Here is a 17,723-nt window from a genome sequence, read left to right on the forward strand (position 1 = left end):
AAAAATTACTATTTTCTTCAGCTATATAACATTGTTATTTGGAAACAGGGAGGAATAATAGATGCTGTTAAAAGAAAAAAAAATCAAAGCAATCCTGTCTGGATAGACATTTACTGAATTAATAATATCTTCAATGTATGGCGCACCAAAGTGCTTTTACTATCTACCTACTGTGTGTGTGTGTGTGTGTGTGTGACAGAGAGAGAGAGAGAGAGAGGTGCTACATACATATATAGTGCCCACCAGGAAGCAGGCTCTGCGTACAGCAGCAAAATGCTTAAACAGTACACAGCAATACTATACAACAATTTAAAAGTGGAGAGTGGCAAATACTAGGTACAGTGGACAAAATGTAGTTAACCAAAATTGTATTTGGTCAAAACACTAGAACTATGAGTCCTAGTCTCAAGAAAATGCCATCGAATCTTTGACCAGAATAGTAAGAAATCCAATATCTTTCTACCTTGTAAAGCAGCGAGATGCATAGGTAGAAATAAAGTCAATTAAATAAAAGTCAGTTTTAAAAATTGCAATTTTAAAGAGCAATTTTAAAATCAGTATATTGCTTGAAAGAAGCTCACAATGTGGTTGTGGAATATGGAGCAGTAGACTGAGGTATGAAGCAGATGCAACCATCAGAACCAAAGAAATAGGCTACAAAAGAGATTTTTCTGTAAGGCCAGAAAGGAGAGTTGTAATAGCAACTCATTTCCTCGGAAAAAATGGGCTACCAGGAGCACATCAGACCTATCCTCTGCTATCTGCCCTGGCTTCCCATAAAATATTGAGGCAAGTTCAAGGTCTTAGTCCTTATCTTCAAGGCACTCGGTGGCCTTGGTCCAGGATATGAGAAAGATCACCTACAGCTCAGGGATGAGGACTGTGACTTTGTACCATAAGAAAAAAGCTCATTTCTGCTGGAGACAGGGCTTTCTTGAGGGCTGGTCAAGACTGTGGAATGAACTCTCACAGGAAGTAACTACCACCTCAAATCTCATTACCTTCCACTCCAAGTGCAAGGTACACTTCTTTGCCATGCATTCTCTAACACAAATCCAGAGCAGCATGTACATTAAACAAAACCCTACCAAAACAAAATAATACAGTGCACACAATTCTCCCCCTGGAAAAAGGATCAGAGAAATAACAAGCCACATGCAACAGATGTTAGTCATGTCACTTAGTGCCCTACTGGAAGGTGCTCAGATAATACCATTTACCAATCATACAGCATGAATAGCAAATAATGACAAGCAAACTTTCTTTGCTAACTCTCTTATTTGATCTACATGGCTACATGAGAACTAAATATGATTCAAGTAACAGAGTGGAATAGCAAATGGAAGAAGCCTTATGCATAGTCACTTCACTTCACGTGCCATTTATATTTCACTGCTGTTACTCTAAAAAGATGGTTCAAAATGTTCATTGAAATGAAAAAAGATTTTTGTGCAACATCTGTGTATTTGTATGCCAGGATAAGTTTAGGGCTTGCAAACACAGCTCACGGCAAAGGCCATTTCTGTCAACACAAAGTAGAAAATATTGATATATAGTTTTTGTGACAGGTGGAAAATATTGTTCTAGGTTTTGAAGAAACCAGTAACAGAATATTCCTCTGCCTTCTATAGAATTTCCCAGCATGATTCACAGTGGTCATCCAGTCTCAGGGCTTGTCTTCACTCCGAGTTATATCAGCGCCGCTGCATCAATGCAGCGGGCATCCATTTTGTGGCTCTGCTGAAGACATGATAAGTCAATGGGAGAGCATCTCCATTGACATAGTGCAGTGTAAACACCGGGTTAAGTTGATGTAAGTTACGTCAACGTAAATTGGGAAACTTATGTAACTTAACTTAAAGCAACGTACATCACGAGTGTAGACAAGGCCTTGAAGATGAAGGATCTGAGACACTGAACTATCTCTTCAGTATCAGATGCATGCTAGTTAATGTACGAACCTGAATATTTGGATATCTAACTTCAACATGAAAACAGACCAGTTCACATTTATTTATCACTATGAAATTTTTTTTTCTTACTCATGTTGGTGCACTAGATTAGTGCTGCAATGTTTGTGTTGCAAACAGTACTGGGGAATATTTCAATTCAAACAAACTGTGTTCATTGATTTTTTTTTCTATTAATGAAAGCATTTGTAATATGTTTTAAAACCTTATTTTTCATTAATGTGGGAGACTAAATTACCTGACAGTGAGCCTTTTATAGTATCAATTTGTTTTAAGTTGTCATTCATCATCAATACCATGCTATTCTTCAGTAGTTCTTGTTTTGCTGAATACACAGTAGCAGTACTGCAAAAGAAGCAGTAACATCAGCAGTATTATAACTCCAGCTCTCCTGTGGTTAATGTTCTAGGACCTTCAGAGACAATAGTAATAAGACCAGTGGCTGTAGCATCACATCTGTCTTTTGCGATTTTTGCTTTGTTTGAGATTGAGACATAGTTTTGGACCATACCAATCACTCAGGGCTAGGGGATAGCCCTGCTGACATAGTACACACATTAGAAAATTGCAGTGAAAAATGGCTTTGGTGGCTCGTGAATGATGTAAGGAGATAGACCCCCTGCCCATGCCTAGGCAAGGAATGCAGTGCTAAAAGCTGTAGTATGGAGTCACCAATTAATGGGTTCTTCCAGAAAGACCAAACACCAGCAAACCTTCATTGAACATCCAATTCCCTGGACAACTTTCCAAAGCCAAAATTATTTGCTTTAATTGTGTTGTGGATAATGCTATTATTTAGGGTCCCTGGGATTTGAGGTCATGATCTTTTTTGGGGGAGGGGGGGGGGCTTCTTCTTAAATTACCTAAATTACTGGAACCATTAAGAAGTAGACCCACTGTATTGTAACTGACCTTGTTACTGTAATAGTCTTCCTATTATAAAGAATGGGGCCCCCATTGTACTAGGCCCTGTTTAAACACATACAAGGACATGATTCCTGCCCCAGAGAGCTGACAATGTAAGAAAAACTGCCTCCAAACGTTGGCGAGAGGGATATAATAAAATAAGCAAGTACATGTTTGAAAATGTTTTCTCCTCACCCCATGCCACCTATTGTTTCTTACATATACTCACTGCATTGCTTCTAAGCGTCTGATTTAGTCACCAGATTTGCTAAGGTAGACCATTGTGCATGTGTGGGGCCTAAGATTGCAGGGTCTTTGGAGCAGAAACTATTTGATCTGAAAATTATCTCCTATATTTCTGGGTGTTGCATTAATAATAATGAACAAGCTACAATGCTCTACATTTGTTCTGTGAATAAAGTCTCACCAGGTTGAATTTTGACCCGCTTGACTCTCTAGAAGTATCACTTTTTGACTGTGTAGAACAGCCTCTCTCTTCTGTTCTCTCTCTGACTTGTCATGAAAAAATCAATTCCTTGGTGCTGATTTGTTCCTTGCCAGCAATAGATGTTGTGATGGGGAAATCTGACTACAATACAAAAGGATAGAATTTAAAACACTGTTTATAAATAAAACAAAATATCCAGCAGAGGCAATAAACATTATCTTCCACTGTATTTTAGGGATCAGAAAAACATATGCACTAGCTCACTGGATGTAAGCTGCAGATGTGTAAGTGTGTAGGAGATTTGGAAGATCAACAAAAGAAACGAGAACAAATTAATAATCCTCTCCTTCAGCAAATTAAACTTCACTCTGCTAAATTAGTTGACCTTCAAAGTTTGCCCTAGGGGAATGATGTAAGATTGGAGGGTTTATCTGAAGAAACAAAGAAGAAAGCTAGCTGAAGAATGGGAGATGGCTAGTGGAGTAGATAGATGCTGAGATGTTTGTTTAGCCACCTTTAATGAAAACTTGTTGAAACTGAGGACTAAAGCCAGCTCTGCATACAGGTAGATCATTGTGGTGTCCTTTTATTTATTGTAAGAGATTTAATTTCCTGGATAAGGACTCAGTACTGAAATATGTGGAGAAGGGAAATTCATCACAACTCAGTACAAACTGTGCTGCATCAGCATGGAGGAAAAGAAATGGAAAGGAAAACAGAGCCTTTCTGAGAGAAGATAGGTTTTCTGAGACAGTCCAAGTTCAGGCAGAGGTGAACTGGACTGTTTTACAAGCTTAAAAACACTCGAGTCTTGAGCTGATGTCAAAACCAGCCCCGATACCTGAACTGAGAACTAATCTAAACATCTGTGTACTGTAAATAACTCAGCTTATATGGAAATTCAGTTTATTTTTCTTCACTAATTATCTGTTGGTATGTATCAGATTTCTGTTACATAAAACTCTTAGAAGTTTGACTAACAGGCTAAAAGAGGAAGCCCCTAGAGCAGTGGTTCTCAAACTTTTGTACTGGTGACCCCTTTCACATAGCAAGCCTCTCAATACGACCCCCGCCCCCATAAATTAAAAACACTTTTTTATATATTTAACACCATTATAAATGCTGGAGGCAAAGCGGGGTTTGGGGTGGAGGTTGACAGCTCACGACCCCCCATATAATAACCTCGTGACCCCCTTAGGGGTCCTGACCTCCAGTTTGAGAACCCCTGCCCTAGAGCACTTTGAAAAGACCAGTAACTATCTTTCTCAAACCTTTGCCAAACCCAAAGAATTACATCTAAATCAGACAGTGATTTGTCCAATGATGAACTCTCTTCACCTCTCCAACACTTGGGGTCTTGCATTTCCTAATAGAAGGTATTTAATTATGCAACACATAGATTCTCATCTGATAAACAGGTCAGATACAGTACTCCCCATGTAAACTGTGATCTAGCCTGTATGTTCCCATTAATAGTGTTCTCCCTTCCTGAATTTTTTTTCTCTAGCTGTTGATTTTCCAAGCCACACATATCTGTGCAGCTCTGGGTGTGTAAAATTAAAGTGTCTCACAACTCTGAAAATTATTGATTGTTTATGGAAGAGTGTGATGCCTGTGCTTCTTTACCTCACATATATAAAAAAGGAAAGATGTAGGTAATGCCTTCTTAATAACAGTATTAACTTCACTAGCCACAGTAATCAGATTATTGGCAAGAGTGATTCTTGCAAGAAAGTGACCTGGCTAATATCTGAAAACACTCACAGGTCTGTTGCATTGATGGAGAGCAGGAAGCGTAACCTTTGACCAGAGAAGTAGTAACAATGTTGGCTTTTCCGAAGGCAAAACCTAAAGGGATTAGCACTGAGTATCGGTCACGAAGTGGACTGTGTTTAGGGATCCCTATAAATCTCTGTGCAGCATTTACTGAAATGTTCTGTGTGATTTGAAACAAATGTGGAAGATCTCTGTATTTAAACTTTTGGATTAGAGCAAATTTAGCTCAGAGAGTTAGTGACTCTCCACAGAAGGAGTCTCTGCAGCATTCTGTTCTAACTTCTAGGATTCATGCTCCTAAGTATCTGTTCCCACGTGTTGTAATGTGAATTATAATGGTTATTGTTAAGCTGGAAGGTGTTAATGGTTTCCTTCAGGCAGGTATTTGAGTTACAAACAATTAGACCTGGTAAAAGCTGACTGGTATACTAAGCACCCTTCTTTCCAGCTAAATGGAAGGAACAATCAGCTCCTTCTGTGAGATACGTGGAGACAAGAGAAACTACAGCAGTGTGGGGGCTGAAGGAGTTCCTGATTGCTAACAGAGGGGCTAGGGATTCTTTTGGCAAGCTGTGGGGAGGGGTCAGGAAGAGGTGAAATAGAGCCTGTAGACAGGATAGACTCAGTCATGAGCATGGCCCTGAGAGGAAGAAGAGAGACAGAACTCTTTGGGGCACAGAACTGAGTGGAACGGCAGACTTGGGAAACTGTGAGCAAGAAAACTACCTGCTGTTTGTCTCTCCTGTGCTACATGTCTTGTAAATGGTAGGGTTATTCTCTTAGGGTCTTAGGGCACCTTCATCACTGTAGTATCTGGGCACCTTCCAGTAGTGTATTAAGTGACATGACTGACATCTGTCATTTGCAGTGTTGTTGTAGACCTGACCTGTGAGGCTCAAAAGTTTGTCTTTTTCACCCTCCTTGTCTCTCAAATGACTGGCATCTGTCATGGATGGTTTATCCTACTTCTCATCCTCTTCATAGGGAGAGAATTGTGTGGGGAGGGTAGTGTTTTGTTGTGTGTTTGTTAGAGAAGGCAATGGCAAAGAAGCACACCTTGCACTTAGAGCAGAAGGTGGTGAGGTTTTCCATAGTCCTTCATTCCTGTGGGAGTTCATTCTAGTGTCTCACACCAGTCCCTTGGAAAGCTCTGTCTCCTATAAAGATGAACTTTACTCTGATTGAATGATCAAAGCTGATAGAGTCCCCTTTTTCTGTATGCAAATTATTGAACACTTGTCACTGATCATGTCTAAGGCATGAATAATAAAAAGGGACTTTCCAAGAGGACTAAAGAAACACTTCTATGCTCCTTAATATTTATTAATGCTAGTATCTGCAACACACCTTCCCCATGAACTTTCCTGCCAAGAGAATACATTCATCAGAAGGTTCCCAAATGATTGAATGCAATGGGATGTAACTAGTAGTAAAGCCAATTGGTGAATTTACACTTTCTTCTTTTTCTTTATTTTCCCAACTCTACACTCTTCATAGAACATAAGCTAACCTTTCAAATTCTATCTCCAGTAGCAGGGAATGCTAATACTGTTGACTGCAGAGCCATAATGTTCTAGTGCTATGGTACTTAGCCTTGAATGACTGGAGAGCCACTTCATTATCAAATGAGGTTGCAGGAAACAAAACATAATTGCAGAACAATGTCCTGACATTATTACTCCGTTGGTTTCAAGGCTTCTGTCCCACACCTGGCTGTCAGCAGAGAGAAGGTGTTCTGCTCAGTCTTTCTCTCACTCCCACCCTCACTTTTCCTGGCTACTTGGTGCGTCCTCATCTATTGTCAGTTCATTTGCATGAACATTTCTCTTGCAGCATCATGTGGCATCAGGTAGTATGCGAGGCCACACCCTTCAATGACAAGGCAAAATCTGACAAGGTTCCCCCACTGGCCTCCAGGAGCCAATCAGGAAGAAGAGGCAATCTGCAGTGCCAAGCCAGATGGGGCTGAGAAGCAGGCTGCTTCAGATAATGCTATCAATCCTGCAGATGCAATCGGGCCCCTGGGCCATGGGAATTCCACCAGTTTTAGTGTGATGTTTGTTAATCATGCTCCAGCAGTGGGTGCAGTACTTCTGACTCTTGTGATTTTTTTTTAATTGTGAGTCTCACAATATTTGATGTCTTGATTTAAAGCCTCAACTCCTGGAATCCTGTGATTTCATAAGAATTTCTATTTTCATATCTTTAAAATTAAGTTTCTGGTCCTCATGGTTGCAGAGAAAATCTTGAAAATGTGATTTGAACACCCTGAAGACTTAGGAAGCAAAAAGCAAATAAAAGGACCCCCAAATGTATTATTTGGATTTAAAATAATGGGATTTTTAAAAAAGCTCATGATTTTTGAGCTCTTGGGTTTGGCAATACTGGTGCTGAGAAGTATGAGCTGCTTCTTGCTACCTAAGACCTCTGGGCAGCGGGGGATGGGTGTGGGGGAGCGGGACTTGAGTTCCATGGGAAGTCAGTAGGTTGCCCAGTTTGCACCTATGTAACAGGAAACCTCCATTCACTATTCCCCCCAGGATTCTCCACAACCACACTTGCACCAGTACTTGTCATATTTTCCTCTGCACCTGCTGTGGAACTCAACCTGTCTAGATGTCATGGCACAGGAGTTTCCATCCATGCCGCTGCCCATCTTTCACAACTCCCCTCTCCCTGAGTCCAGGTAATCTTTCTTGTGTTGTTTGATTTGTCTCTATCTCCCTATAGCCTCAATGTGTTATCCGCCTCCCACGTCTGTGTTATCTGTCTCCCCAAACTCCTCCATTTTGTTTCCCTATCACTCCAGCAGCATAAATAAAACCGACAGCACTCCCCAGCTCTGCAGCATTTTTTGCTGGTGTTTGAGCGCTGGAGTCAGATCAATTTCACTGGGCTGCTAGCATGCCTTTTGGAGACACAGAGCACAATACAGCAGCTGCAGGGGGAGGGGAAAGATAGCACAAAGGGCAGTGGGAGGAGGCAGGCCGAGGGAAGCAACACAGTGGGTGGGCGAGAGTTGTGAGTAAATGCAAGCCCTGGTTCAGAAAGCAAGCAGGACACTTGGCTCCATGCTGTGGTCTTAGAGCATGATGCTGCACCCCACACCACAACTTTGATGCTAACACTATAGTGCAGTAGCAGCAAGGTGATATGTTGTTGGAGGTGGCATCCTTTGGGTTAGACTTCTGCCTGTCTCTGACTGATGCGTAAGTGGATTTCAGCAGTTTCCAATAAGAGTAGAGAGCCAACCAGTGGCAAACCCAATCTGAACACCCTGAGATTTGAGGTGACTGAAATCCGGGTTGCAACTTGGTTCTATCTCTGGTCCTGGTCACCTCTTCATCTCAATAACACTGTTTTCCAAATCTGTGGGAGTGGATTGCTGAGTGCACAGTGGCAGCTTCTTTTACTTACAGACATGGGATCTAACCCATTACTTTGAAAAAGGATTTGGGATGCCTGTAAAATAAAAGGCACCATTTCCAAGACAACAATTTTTTAATTAGTACCTACACCATAGTCAAAAGAGCTATGATAGGGCAGTGACTTATTAAAAGGACTTATTAAAAGTAATATATGAAAGTGCTAATACACCTCTACCTCGATATAACACTGTTGTCAGGAGCCAAAAAATCTTACTGCATTATAGGTGAAACCACGTTATATTGAACTTGATTTGATCCATCGGAGTGCGCAGCCTCGCCTCCCCAGAGCGCTGCTTTACCGCATTATATCCGAATTCGTGTTATATCAGGTGGCGTTATAACGGGGTAGAGGTGTACAAGTAATTGTTTCTAATCATGATTTTAATTACCTATGATTATAGGACCACTATGAATCTGATCTATTTTAAAACTCTTCTAATGAAGCCTAGATATTATGGTGATGGGCACCTTAGATAACTGGTAGGAGAGAGCTCTTCAGTTTTAAATACTATCATTTTGTTTTGTTGTTAACGGTGTAATAAGCCAGGACTCCAGCAGCAGAAAAAATACATTAAATAAATACTTTAGAAAGCAGTAGAGCAGACTGCTAAGTGATCTAGTACAGTATCCTATGGCTCACAGTGGCCAATATTAGATGCTTCATTGACATAAAAACCCTTAATGCAGCTAACTATTCAATACAACATCACAGGGGGAAACCTTTTCCCATCCCCAGCTAGTAATCATTTTATCCACTGAGTCATTAAGACTGATGTCCCTTATCATTGTATCTTAGCAAACGTAAGTATAGATGTTGTTATTAATTTACCACTGTAGCCTTTTTATCCCCCACCCTCCCAAGATTCAGCCCCTAAACCTGCAAACTCTAATGTGTGAGTACCTGGGTACACCAAAAACTTCCCATTGAACTCATATCAATAAAGATATAGCAGAACAAGAACATGTCCAGAGAAAGGAAAGGAAAAGGAGTATGAAACAGGGAGTCAGATGCTATTTATTTATTTATCTTCCCATAACAAAAGAATTCAGAGGTACACTCAATTAAAAAGCAATATCATTAACCTGGGTAAGAGCAAATACATTTTTGTGCAATATATAATTAAGCTGTTGAAGTTGCTGATGCAGGAAGCATGTAGCAAAGACACTGATTCTGCGAAGGTTTATGTGCTATTCCATTCTCTCATTATAGCCAGATAGTATAATTTGTGAGGGTGGTTTATATGCTAGACTCTTGTTCACTAAAAGTACCGTGATCAGTTATTCATTTAGGCCTCCATCCAGCAAAGCACTCAAACATGTGCTTAACTTCAATGAGCCTATTCCTGAGCTTAAAGTTAGGTGTCTACTGAAGTGCTTTGCTGGAACAGGACCAGCAAACCAAATATTTCTCACCCTTATTCTCCTGAGTAGTCCCACTGAATTCAAAGAGACTATGAGGATGAGAAAGGCAAGCAGGATATGCTCCTACATGGCAATGAATTTCAGTCACAACTTCTCTGGACCACTTTGTACCTAGGATGTAGAAATAAGGTTTCTTATTTTAAAAAAATACACAAAAAACAAACAATCAAACAAACAAAAACAAAAACAAAAAAAGGAAAGCAAGGATGGCATAGGAATTCCTATAGAAATATAGCTCCACATTTGGCTGTTTCTAAGATGAGTTAACAGAATCTAGACATCTAGGAGACATCGTGGATATAACTTTTTTCATGTTAAAAGAACAATAGGGTAGTTATTTTTATGGAAAATCTAGTTATCTTTTAGAAAACTTCTTTAGAACAGCCATGTCACAGAAATGTCAAAAATTATTCTTGAACTCAAACTACCTTCTGCATTTATTGCAGATGCAGATAATAGAGTTTACATTTACATTTTTCTAGCATATCTAATAGTTTGATTGGGATTGTCAATGCATTTTTTCAGTCACAATAATAGAAAAAGGCCTTTTTCTCTATCAAATCCCATTATGTTACATTCTGCTGGGACATGATAAATAATAGCTAGAATTTCCTACTCAGCACTCTGATAGTATGGTCGTCTGTCTTCAGTTCAAAGCAAGAGGCAACTGTGTTTCTTATCTTTAGTATTTCTCTAGTGAAGCAGGAGTACCTTTTCACTATGGAAGAAGATGGGATGATTCCCAGAGGCAGAGAGGAGGTTACAGTAGAGGGCTTACCTACCACCTTAACTTTGTAATAGAACTGTTGCTATTTTTTTCCCCATTGTAATCTTATGATGGAGCCTATAGTCCTTACAGAAGCAAATCACTGTTTGCAGCTGTATCAATGCAGGATTGTGCCAATCTGTAGTAAGTAGAGACATTATTAAATGGAATCTTTCACATTGATACATTGTAACAGCTGTCCAGAGACCTTGTACAAAGACATTAAGAAGGAGATTTTTGACACAACACAGAGCTGCTACAAAAGCGCCATGGCCATCTGTAATATTGAGACTTTATCAAATGGATATTTTTAACATTAACAGCTGTATTTTATATATATGTGTGTGTTTACAATGGGAATGGGATCCCAGGCATAGAAAAAATTATAGCCCACTTTGGCTGGAAGTATATGTATTGGGCCAAATTCATTCCTGATGTAACTCTAAAAGTGAACATAGTTATACTAGAACTGCTTTTGGTATTTTTTTCATCATTTTACTAATATTTTAAATAGCTATTTTCTTCAGAAAACACATTCTTATAATGAAACCAGAGTTGAGCTGTTTGGAGCAGTATGGAGACTTTCATAAACAGATCTTTGACTAAACTCCTTGTAATGGCTTTAACAGAGCAATATTGACTGGTCCAGCCAACCCTTAGGAAGGAGTTAATTGCAATGTCAATATTAATGTAAAGTAAAAATGTAATTTTATTTAAAACACTGTATACATAATGTACATTAAAATCTGCAGCCCAATTCTATTTAAGTATAAAAAAATCCCACCCCAAACTCAGCTTTTGTTTGTATTTTGTTATTATTTATTTTGGTTGCTCATTCATGAAGCCCAAAGAGGGCCAAAATAAGTTAATGGAAAATTTGCCACCAAACATGTATTTTCTGATGATGTAATATCAGAATCATCACATCAGCCCAACATAATTTTTGAGATGCTTCGGAGGCTTTGCGAGCTACTTGCGGGATATGCACCTTATACCTGGGTTGAATGACAATGAAAGTGAATGAAACCGAGACAAAGAAATCCTTAGTACCCACCCACACAACAGGAGGGAGGGGGAAGATTAAGAAAAAGAAATCCAAATAAAAACCATGGAACTGAGATGCATTCTAACCGTCACCACTATCTTACTCTGCCTTTATATTGCATTTTTCTCCCTCTCTCATCTCCTGGTTATCTGTTTCATTTGTAAGGTCTTTGAAGAGAGGGCCTTGTCTTCCTACATGCTTGCTTTCAGTCACAATAATAGAAAAAGGCCTTTTTCTCTATCAAATCCCATTATGTTCTTGACTTAATCCAAGTGTGCTGATCTGTGCAAATTTTGAAAATAAGTTTGATAATGGAAATTTGCTTGGCATTGAGTTTTATACAGAATCAGTATAGTCTGTTAGTAGGTTTCACAAGGAATTTTAAAAAAACGGTTCACAGTCAATGCATCGAAAGTATTTGTATTACAAAATACCATATACATGGTAGGTGTTGATATACTGGGAAAGATCTTAAAAAAAGTAAAATTGTCAAGTTTCAAGAAGTTTATGCTTAGTAGCTGCCTTGCTTCTGGATGTGATCTCATCAGACGTCATTAGTTAAGCAAGTATGGGTCTGCTTAGTGCGTGGCTGGGAGATTGCCATGGAAAGCTGGGTGGTGGAAATGCAGTCAGGAGCAGTTTTCCCCTTTTATCAGTGCTGAACCATGAGGCTAGATGGTGCCATTAAGACTCTTTCCCTCCCTGAGCTGCTCCCCCATAGCACGCATTCCCTAAGCTAATTTATAGCACTGATATGAATGGGTGAACATTTATTTGTGTGTGTGTGTGTGTGTGTTCCATCTCAGATGTGACTGCGTTCCAGTAGAGGATGAATTGATGCTTGTTTGGCAAGGTGATTTTTATTATAAGGAGAATGAAGATCCCAGAGCCCAGTATTTGAATGATTCGAGACATAGCTAAGAATCCCAGGACATTAGTAGGTTTTCAGATGGTACCAGGAAAGCATGGAATCGTTGAAATATAGACAAGTAAAGAAATTGTCTCAGATTTTTGGTACAACCTCAGAAATAGCCTATGGCTACTCTGGAGAGCTAAAAAGGAACAGAAAGGAATCCTATTGTACTTAATAGCAACACTTCCATTGACTTAAATGGGACCAGGATTCCAACCAGTCATTTTAAAAGGCTGTAGGTTTGTGTGGTGAGTAGGAAGACAGGAGTTCAGAGAGATGGACAGAGCCTGGGAAGGATAAATCCATGGCCTGGGAAGGTCATAGAAGCCAAAGAAGTCTTTTGAGCAGGGATGTGCTGTTTAGAAGGAAGGCTGTGATGTATGGGGAAGATAATGCTTTCCTGTTTCTCAGGGGTGAGATTTAATTCACTGGTGTCTTTGAGGTGCTCAGATGATACAGTGAGGAGTGCAATAGAAATACCTATGAAGAAATCAAATAAATGTGTTGTTATTTCTTGGTAAGGAAACCACTGCCACAGAGAAGAAGTTTTGTCCTGTGGTTACAGCAGGGGACACTGACCCTGCTTCAGCATTGCAATTAAGATATCAGCTAGTACATACATGTGCAAGATGCATCCCATCCCAGTGCACCACATATCCTCAGCCCTCCATACTTATCAATCAATTTTGGACCAATGAGGGTGTGAATTCCAGAGCCAAAGACCCCTCACAGACAATGTTGTATCTGCCATCCTCTCTCTCTTGTGATAATTAAATAACTATGGCACTTTTGCAAGAGCTGCTGACCTTCACCGTAGAAGTATGCTCAGGAAGAGAGGTGATGCCCTAGGCTGTCTGGGGCTTCATATGTCAAATCAAGACCTTCAGCTTCTCCTAGAGACCAATAGGCAGGCACTGCAGCTACAGCCAGTGCAGCTATGGGAGCACAGGAGCTGCCCTGCTAGCAGGGTACGCCACTTAATAAGTGATTCACTAAAATCAGTGATCCACCAACTTCACTCTCTGAGTAGATTTAGGGTGTAACCTTACATATAGCACATTGCAGTGGCTCATCATGAGGTGATGAATGCATGGATTACATTACAGGAGCAAGATCCATATTTGAAAGCGAGGGCTCCAACTTCCTAACTAGGTGCAGCTGGTGAAAGCATTCCACTTACCTAACATTTTTATAAATAAAATATGGTGTATCCTAGGAATGGCTCCAGTGAGGAATAACAGCACACATTTGCAATATGTAACTGCATTACAGCATTAAGCATTTGCACATTTAAAAACATCCAAGAGAGACTTTCCCATATATTTGCTGATGCACCTAAGAAGAGACTGAAAACAATGCAGGGTGGAAGAAGTGAAATGGTTTTTCTCTCCTGCTAGATAAAGGAAGGCTTCCAAAGATTTAGAGTTGTGATTACATGTAGGGAAAAAGTTGGACAGAGTTGTGAATTATTAATTAATATTGATGTGCTGTCAGCCTGTGTAGTGCATTTATGGTGTATTCAAAAGTTAGAAAAAGGCAGCCATTCTCACTGGACGTCTGGAGAGAAGGGTATTTGACCAACCATGGCAGAAATTCTGGTTTCTGACTGAGAGTGGTATTTACTTTTAGATTTTATGCCTGCATTAAATCTCTGCACTAGCCCGTGGTTCCATATAGTTAAATATTTACCACTAGGGAAAAAAATCTGGCTAAATGAAGAGTTTTTGCTAGCCTGAGTTGAATGGAAGAATACTCACTTGGAAAGGGAGAGGAGGTGATTCTTTGCACGTTGGTTGCAACAATTCCATAGTATCTCACATTTGATATAAGTGAGTCTATTGCTGGATTATTCATCAAAATAGGTGCTGCAATACATACCATTCTTCAACATATACCACATCTATTCAACCTGTGACTACCACCCCTACTGCCCATTCAGGATACAAATATTCACACTGTGTCCATTGCACCATATTAACATTTTATCATTTCTGGAGATGCTCGTTGTATGATCATAGGCCACAAACATAGCAATCTAGTCATGAATCAAACATACACAGGGCGGCAAAAGGGTTAATGATGGGTCTCAAACTATCCTTTTTTCAGGAGTTGACCCTGGTGCACCTATATTAGCAAGGCTTATCTTTATATTTACCCAGGACTATTAATGATCAGAATACTTAATTTCTAGGTTTCCAAATTGTTGTGTTCTTCTGACTCTAAAAATACAGATTGATTCGGTTATGGGTAAAATTACTAAGTTTTATGTTATCATATAAACCATTTATTTTCCATTATTTTAATAAGAATGCCAGTTAATAGAGAAATTTATTCTGAAGTTCTGAGTAATATGATATATTTTAAAACCTGGAGACAAAACCTATTCCCTCTATTTTTCTTTCATTTAAGATTGTTATGGGTTAATGTCTGTATTTGATATGCAGGTTCATTCACTTTTCCTCTTCAATCTCATTGAGAAGTATAAAAAAGTGGAGACTTGAAATTGTAATTCAGATTTCATTTTAAACTGCTTATCTCTGGTTGCCTTCTGATTAAACATAATTTTTTTTGGAACCAAAATGTCACATTATCTTTATAACCACACTTTCAATCAAAGCAGTAAAGGCTTGAAGGTTTACTGCAAAGAGGGTTCCCCTTACTGGTGACTCAATGTACTACACGTCTACAGCTCTAAAATCCCAACTATGTCTTCAAATCTGTAAAATGATTTAATCCAAAGCAGCCGTTGGTTATATGTCTTCTCTGGACTCCAGAGGACCTTTGCACAGCCTTTCTCCAAGGCTCAATACAGATGTTTATTGATGACTTGTCAAAAGTATGCTAAATACTGGCTTCTGGTTTTACAGATGTCCTGGGTTCAGTCTGATACTTTGAAGTCGAATGGGAGCGATCCATACACGTGAGTGTGTGAGCATGTGTGTGTTATAGATGAGTGTGTATATATAATTTACACTATAAATATTAAAAATTGTTTCATTTTTACACTGTATATAATGAAAACCATGATTCTGTGGTATGATATAAAGATTTTATTGGCACTCATCTGTGATTGCTGCATTAATCAAGAATGAGAATACCCTGAGCAGACAAGTGTTGATAAACCCTTTATACCATTCCACACCTTCGTGTGCTCTGAATATACTGCTTCACTGCAAAGCTGCTTGAGTGTTTAATCTTTTAAAAATATATTTCTTTTATACTGCCTCATGCAGAATCTGAGTGAAATCCTGGCCTCACCGAAATCAGTGGGGGGGGGGGGAAAGATTTCATTTCAGTTATGCAGGGCTCAAAGGGAGAGAAAATGTAAAATTAACCTATTTGAAATATCTCTAGTTTTTTCGAAATATAAGTGCTATAAATTTAAATTCTGATATTGCGACACTTTCCATGGCTAGAAGCAAGCATTTGAAAACAAGGGTTCTCCCATTTTCAGTAGTATAAAAATCCCATTTCTACCATGGAGGGGAAAGACTGGAACCTCTGTTTGGCAGGTTGGTTTAAATAAAAATGGATAGCGTGGTCTGATCAGGGGTTTAGAATGTTAGAATTAATCCCAGGGATGTGGATTAGTGGGCAGAGAGCAGGCTACCTAGTCAGAGTTGCACAACAAATGCAATTTATTATATGGCTATTACCCAGACTTGTACATATTTGGTGTGATTCACAGATACATACTCTCACTAGCTATCATTGAACAGAGACACCATAATATAGTATGCCCCTATACTTAGAACAGTTTTACTTCTCATCCAGAACAGGACAACTCAACCAGCACAGTACCACACTTAATACCAAGCTAAGGTTCAGTTCTGAATTGGAGAGATGACATATGAGCCATTCTGGAGAAGTTGCTCACTGAGCCTTCCCCTTAAAATCATACTATATCCCAAACTAACTTTTTCCTGAAGGTCACAAAACTAACTTTTTTCATTTTTCTGGAGTTCCTCTCCTTGGTTTTGTGTGGAAGCACTAAAATACCAGGAGAGGGGCTATTTTGTTGTTTGCCAAACAACTTGAACCAAGATGTACCAGAGGAATTGTTAAAATTCCCCTGGGATTCCTAGACCAAGGCCTAGACTAAGAGGTGTGAATACAGATCAGAATGTTTGAATGCAGATATGAAATAAATCAAATACGAACAACTGACATTTCATCTTCTCTAGTTATTACTGTTGTTTGTGAAGTATTTTCAGTTTAATGTTTCACACAAGGAACTGAAACATCTAGAACTTTGTAAGTGACAGTAGCCAAAAACATATTGCACAATCTTAATATTGTTGGTTCCCAACTACTCCCTTTATCTTTGAACATGAAATGTAACCTCAGCCAAACCTGGAGAAAAACGTAATGCATCACCACCATTTTTAGAAGAGTGCAAGCTAACAGGAAGGTATTTACATTGCCTCTTTGAAAGGATCCCAGCTTTTCTTCTCCATATTCCATCTTGAAATGGTGAGATGCATTGTATTTATCATATGACCCCAAAATCTTCACAGCAGAATCTTGCTCAGTTAGAGGACTCACAAGTTTTGCTTTCAAGCTTAAAGGGTTTTTACATAGCATTCTGCAGAAAAACTAAGATCAGAGTTGTGTTTAGTGGAGTTTGCTTTCAAAGTGAAGAGAATCTATGTGTCACAAAAGATACAGTATTAGGATTTGTCTGACCAGAATGTATGCTGTAGCCGACTTAGACATCTGCTTTTGCCTTCTTGGGCTGTTATAGTAAGCAGCTCACACTAATAGCTATGTATGCACTTTTTGGCAGTGAGCCTGTTTCCTTAATTAAAGTAATTTCACTCATACAATCAATAAACACACATTTCCTTCCTAAATATATCTTGAAACTATATGTTCACTTAGATAAAGAGTAATGTAATATTTGACTGTGTTATAATATTCAATATTTGAAGATTAATGAATTTATTTGAAAAGACCAGTTCCTCTTCTAATGGATTCATAGTTTATTACATATTTACTTAACAATTTTAAAAACAATATTTAATATACATTAGACCACATGATTCAGGA

At 39.0% G+C, this 17,723-nt stretch overlaps 1 long non-coding RNA gene across 1 annotated transcript; it reads left to right on the forward strand.

Annotated features, from left to right (window-relative positions):
- Window positions 1-5,739: 5,739 nt before the first annotated feature.
- Window positions 5,740-15,594, forward strand: LOC123343292. Its single transcript, XR_006572179.1, has 3 exons — window positions 5,740-5,865; window positions 7,641-7,786; window positions 15,542-15,594. It is a non-coding gene; the product is annotated as an uncharacterized LOC123343292 (long non-coding RNA).
- Window positions 15,595-17,723: the final 2,129 nt, after the last annotated feature.

This window comes from Mauremys mutica, chromosome 10 (assembly GCF_020497125.1).
Source record: "Mauremys mutica isolate MM-2020 ecotype Southern chromosome 10, ASM2049712v1, whole genome shotgun sequence".
In the NCBI taxonomy this organism is placed as follows: Eukaryota; Metazoa; Chordata; order Testudines; family Geoemydidae; genus Mauremys; species Mauremys mutica.